Genomic DNA, 5488 nt, shown 5'->3' on the forward strand with positions numbered 1-5488 from the left:
AGGTATGACTGTATAATATATGGAAAGAATGAAACAGAAAGACAGAAAAGTGAAAGGAAAAGAAAGGGGAAGAAAGGACAACTAAATATAAGAATTAAAAAGGGTGAGAGTTTATTTACAGTTAATATTTGAGCAGGTGCAGCTTTTGTTAGCTATACATGGCAATTTGCACTTGATAAAATGTCTCCTTTCATATAATGATTGTTGATGATCCCCAGCAGGCTAGGGACAAGGGTGAAAGCTGTTTCCTAGTTCTGCTGGATCTCTCAGCGGCCTTTGATACCACCAACCATGACATCCTTCTGGACTGTCTAGAGGGGCTGGGAGCTGGGGGCACAGTGGTTCCACTCCTTCCTCCTGGGCCGTGTCCAGAAAGTGGTGTTGAGGGTTGTGTGTTCAGACCCCTGGGCTCTCACTATGGGGTGCCTCAGGGTTCTGTCCATGCTTTTTAATATCTACGTGCAGCTGCTGGGAGAGATCATCAGGGGGTTTGGCCTGGGTGTTCATCAGTATGTGGATGAGACACAGCTCTACCTCTCTTTTAAATCAGAACCAGTAAAGGTGGTGAAGGACCTGTGTGAGTATATGGAGGCAGTTGGAGGATGGATGGCAGCTAACAGATTGAGGTTGAATCCTGACAAGATAGAAGTACTGTTTTGGGGGGACAGGGGGCGCACAGGTGTGGGCGACTCCCTGGTCCTGAATGGGGTAACTGTGCCCCTGAAGAACCAGGTGCACAGCCTGGGAGTCATTTTGGACTCACAGCTGTCCATTGAGATGCAGGTCAATTCTGTGTCCAGGGCAGCTGTCTACCAGCTCCATCTGGTACACTGGCTGAGACCCTACCTGCCCACAGACTGTCTTGCCAGAGTGGTACATCTCTCGCTTGGACTACTGCAATGTGCTCTACGTGGGGCTACCTTTGAAGGTGACCCAGAAACTACGACTAATCCAGAATGCGGCAGCTAGACTGGTGATTGGGAGTGGCCGCCAAGACCACATAACACTGGTCTTGAAAGACCTACATTGGCTCCCAGTATGTTTCTGAGCAGAATTCAAAGTGTTGGTGCTGATCTTTAAAGCTCTAAACCATGGGTGGGCAAACTAAGGCCCGGGGGCTGGATCTGGCCTAATCGCCTTCTAAATCTGATCCGCAGATGGTCCAGGAATCAGCATGTTTTTACATGGGTAGAATGTGCCCTTTTATTTAAAATGCATCTCTGGGTAATTTGTGGGGCCTGCCTGGTGTTTTTACATGAGTAGAATGTATCATTTTATTTAAAATGCACCTCTGGGTTATTTGTGGGGCATAAGAATTTGTTCATTTTCTTTTTCTTCAAAATACAGTCTGCCCCCCCCCCACAAGGTCTGAGGGACAGTGGACTGGCCCCCTGCTGAAAAAGTTTGCTGACGCCTGCCCTAGCCTTGGCCCAGTATACACTGAGGTCCAGCTCCGAGGGTCTTCTGGTGGTTCCCTCACTGCGTGAAGTGAGGTTACAGGGAACCAGGCAGAGGGCCTTCTCAGTAGTGGCTCCCACCCTGTGGAACGCCCTCCCCTCAGATGTCAAGGAAATAAACAACTACCTGACTTTTAGAAGATATCTGAAGGCAGCCCTGTTTAGCGAAGTTTTTAATGTTTGATGTTTTATTGTATTTTTAATATTTTGTTGGAAGCCGGCCAGAGTGGCTGGGGAAACCCAGCCAGATGGGCAGGGCATAAATAATAATAATTATTATTATTATTATTATTATTTACTGAAGTTCTCACCCTGGGCCAGCAGGGGGATACTGTTGATAGTTATGCAAATAAGGGATCGAAAGTGACATTCAGTGACTGGATAGTTTTAGAAAATTGTTACAGTTATGTTGTACTGGAGCTCTATATAAGCAGGCTGACTGAACCCTTCAGTTCAGTTCTGTTCTGGCCTGTGTATAATCAAGAGCTGTTTGAAGAATTGCTGTGTCGTCTGATATGTTCACCTACAACTTAACAATTATTATTATTATTATTATTATTATTATTATTATTATTATTTAAAAGTAAAGGAGCCTTTGTATCTTGCCATCCTAGAGTAAGAATTGGAAAAACAGACCTAGAATAATAGAAATGCATTGTAGTATGAATGAATTTTGTTTTGTATTCTTTGTTTTATAGAATACATATAATAATGTTATGTTACTAAGCAAATTTAATAAAACAGTAAAAAAAAAAAAAAATAGAAATGCAGAGTTGGAAAGGACCCCAATGGTCATCTAGTCCAACCCTCTGCAATTCAGGAATCTCAACTGAAGCATCCATGACAGAAGGCCACCCAGCCTCCTGAAGTAGTCCGTTCCACTGCTGAACAGCTCTTACTGTCAGAAACTTCTTCCTGATGTTTAGTCAGAATCTCCTTTCTTGTAACTTGAAGCCAGTGGTTCCAGTCCTACCCTTCAGAGGAGGAGAAAACAAGCTTCTTCCCTCTTCCATGTGACAGCCCTTAAGATATTGGAAGGTAGCTATCATATCTCCTTTCAGTCTCTTCTTTTCCAGACTAAACATACCCAGCTCCTTCAACCATTCCTCATAAGGCTTGTTTTCCAGAACCACATTTTACCAGCTACTCCAGAATATCATGGGGGTCTTTGTCAAAAGCCTTACTGAAACCATGAAACACTATATCCACAGCATTCCCCTGATCCACCAAACTTGTAACTACAGTGGTACCTCGGGTTACATATGCTTCAGGTTACAGACTCCGCTAACCCAGAAATATTACCTTGGGTTAAGAACTTTGCTTCAGGATGAGAACAGAAATCAGGCTCCAGAGCGCGATAGCAGCAGGAGGCCCCATTAGCTAAAGTGGTGTTTTAGGTTAAGAACAGTTTCAGGTTAAGAATGGACCTCCGGAACGAATTAAGTACGTAACCAGAGGTACCACTGTATAAGCATATACTGCAGCAAAATTAATAATGGGATCCATATTACAGATGGGTGATAAAGGAGGGACGTTAGGCCTGAAAAGGTTTAAGAGTACTGATTAAGGTTGCAATCCTACCATGGCCATTCCCAGGCAAGTGGGGTGAGCCTTGTAGCCTTGGAGGACTCATTTTCTGATAATCTTTTGGAAGAGGGCTAAAAGGTTATCCTGGACACTCCCTCCTCCTCAAGTTACAGAGCTGTGAGCTTTGGTTTAACTGGTTTTACCTCTTTACAAGGGACGCGGGTGGCGCTGTGGGTAAAAGCCTCAGCGCCTAGGGCTTGCCGATCGAAAGGTCGACGGTTCGAATCCCCGCGGCGGGGTGCGCTCCCGTTGTTCGGTCCCAGCGCCTGCCAACCTAGCAGTTCGAAAGCACCCCCGGTGCAAGTAGATAAATAGGGACCGCTTACTAGCGGGAAGGTAAACGGCGTTTCCGTGTGTGGCTCTGGCTCGCCAAAGCAGCGATGGCACGCTGGCCACGTGACCCGGAAGTGTCTCCGGACAGCGCTGGCCCCCGGCCTCTTGAGTGAGATGGGCGCACAACCCTAGAGTCTGCCAAGACTGGCCTGTACGGGCAGGGGTACCTTTACCTTTACCTACCTCTTTACAAAGGTGCCTCAGCATGAAGTAAGCTGGGCTGCAAGCTGGGAATCCTGACAGAGGAGGGCCCCAACCTTGCCCTGGCACACGGGGCATTTCTCCTGCTTAAGCCCTACTGAATGGAAGGTCTGTGATGTGGCTGCATTCATTTAGAAGGAGCTTGAGTAAGGGAAGGGTCTGGGTGGATTGGGCCCTTAGGGTTAATTAGTTGTGGGTGGTGGCACCAGCGCCATTTGGATGGTTCTCTTCAGGTGGTCAAATATTGTGACAGACTTTGTGGTTTTTAGAGTGCTCTGTCTTTTTATTTTTTCCTTTCTGCTTTTCACACTGCTTGTTTTGGTCTGGGTTGATTGCTTGGCAAAATTAGCCTATTTTATTACATTTTTATAAACAGTTCATTGTAATAAGGTGCATTCATCTTTTTAGCGTTAGTTGATGTTTGATTTGTTTTTGTTTTTTTGTTTTCATCCTTGAAAAATTCTGGTGCTATAACCCTTAAAAAGGCAGGTGCTGAAGATGGCTCAGTTTAAGGCCTACTGCGGAAAGATGTGTTTCAGTTGCTAGGAAACAGTTGCCTCCAATTATCCACCTTCAACTCCCTCCTCTCCCCGCCCAGCAGCAGGAGTGTCTAAGGAGGTACAAAGACTACAATGCCCAGCATGCTCTCTGTTCTTGCTGGATTGGAGACCACATGGTGTAGCTGAACCATAGTTCTTATATAGGCACACTCATAGGTCTCAAGTTTTGGGTTCACTTTGGAAGCTTTTTTATCTCTTCCCCTTTACACCCCATCACAATGAAACATTATTTATTATTATTTATTACTGAATTTATATACTGACCTATACTCAGAGGTCTTGGGACGGTTCACAGAACAAGATCAACGTAAAAACTGCAATATACTATATAGAATCAAAACAAAAACAACAACCCAACCACTCTCCCACACACAAAGAGCCACATTCTAAAACGACATAGGATGTCAATCAGATCAACCAAAGGCCTGGTTAAAAAGGAATGTTTTTGCCTGGTGCCTAAAGGTGTATAATGAAGGTGCCAGGCAAACTTCACCGGGGAGAGCATTCCACAGATGGGGAGCCACTGCATAGAAGGCCATTTTAGTATATTTGTGCAAACTGCAAGGTGAGGAGTTTGTCCTCTTTCTAAAGCAGGAATCATTCAATGTCATTTATTTCAATTACCGGTATTTATTATCTACTATTACATTTATTTCCCACCTTTCCTCCAAGGACCTCAGGGTGGCGTGTACACAGTTATGCCATGCCAATGGTTATTATACCCCTCCGCAATTTTATCCTCACAACAACCCTGTGAGGGAGGTTAGGCTGAAAAGCAGTGAATGGTTGAGTTTGCGTTGGGACTCTTAGAGGGAAAATTATTTTATTCATTTATAGCCCACCTTTCTTTCAATGCACTCTTCCCCAAACCTACTTACCTTCAGCAAAATGGTGGTCTTAAGACCATACCTAGAATAATAGGCGGGGTATAAATAATAAATTATTATTATTATTGTTATTATTATTCTTATTGGGGGAGATTTTGCTCTGGAAAGCCAAACCAGTCCAGCACTGCCTGCAGCCTGCAGGGCTCACATACATTGCTGGGCCATTTTGTAAGACACTCCAAAGCACAGACGAACCTAAGAATACAGGGACAATGAATTAACACTGGCATTTATTGAGCAATTTATGTAACTTCAAATTCAAAATTATAAAGACTTGTGTTAGAAAGAGTAGGAACCCTCGTCTCTTTAGTTGCTATCTGTTGTGTGATGGGGACACTCACTGCTGCCTAACCAAGGAAAAAATAATGACCTTAAATTAATCCCCATTACAAATAACCTTATTGTTTTGCATTTAAGCCCCTCCTCCTGCCAGGACTGCGCCGCTCTTCCCCTTGCTCGACCG

Source organism: Podarcis tiliguerta, assembly GCF_965153285.1.
Source record: "Podarcis tiliguerta genome assembly, chromosome: 17".
NCBI classification, from domain to species: domain Eukaryota; kingdom Metazoa; phylum Chordata; class Lepidosauria; order Squamata; family Lacertidae; genus Podarcis; species Podarcis tiliguerta.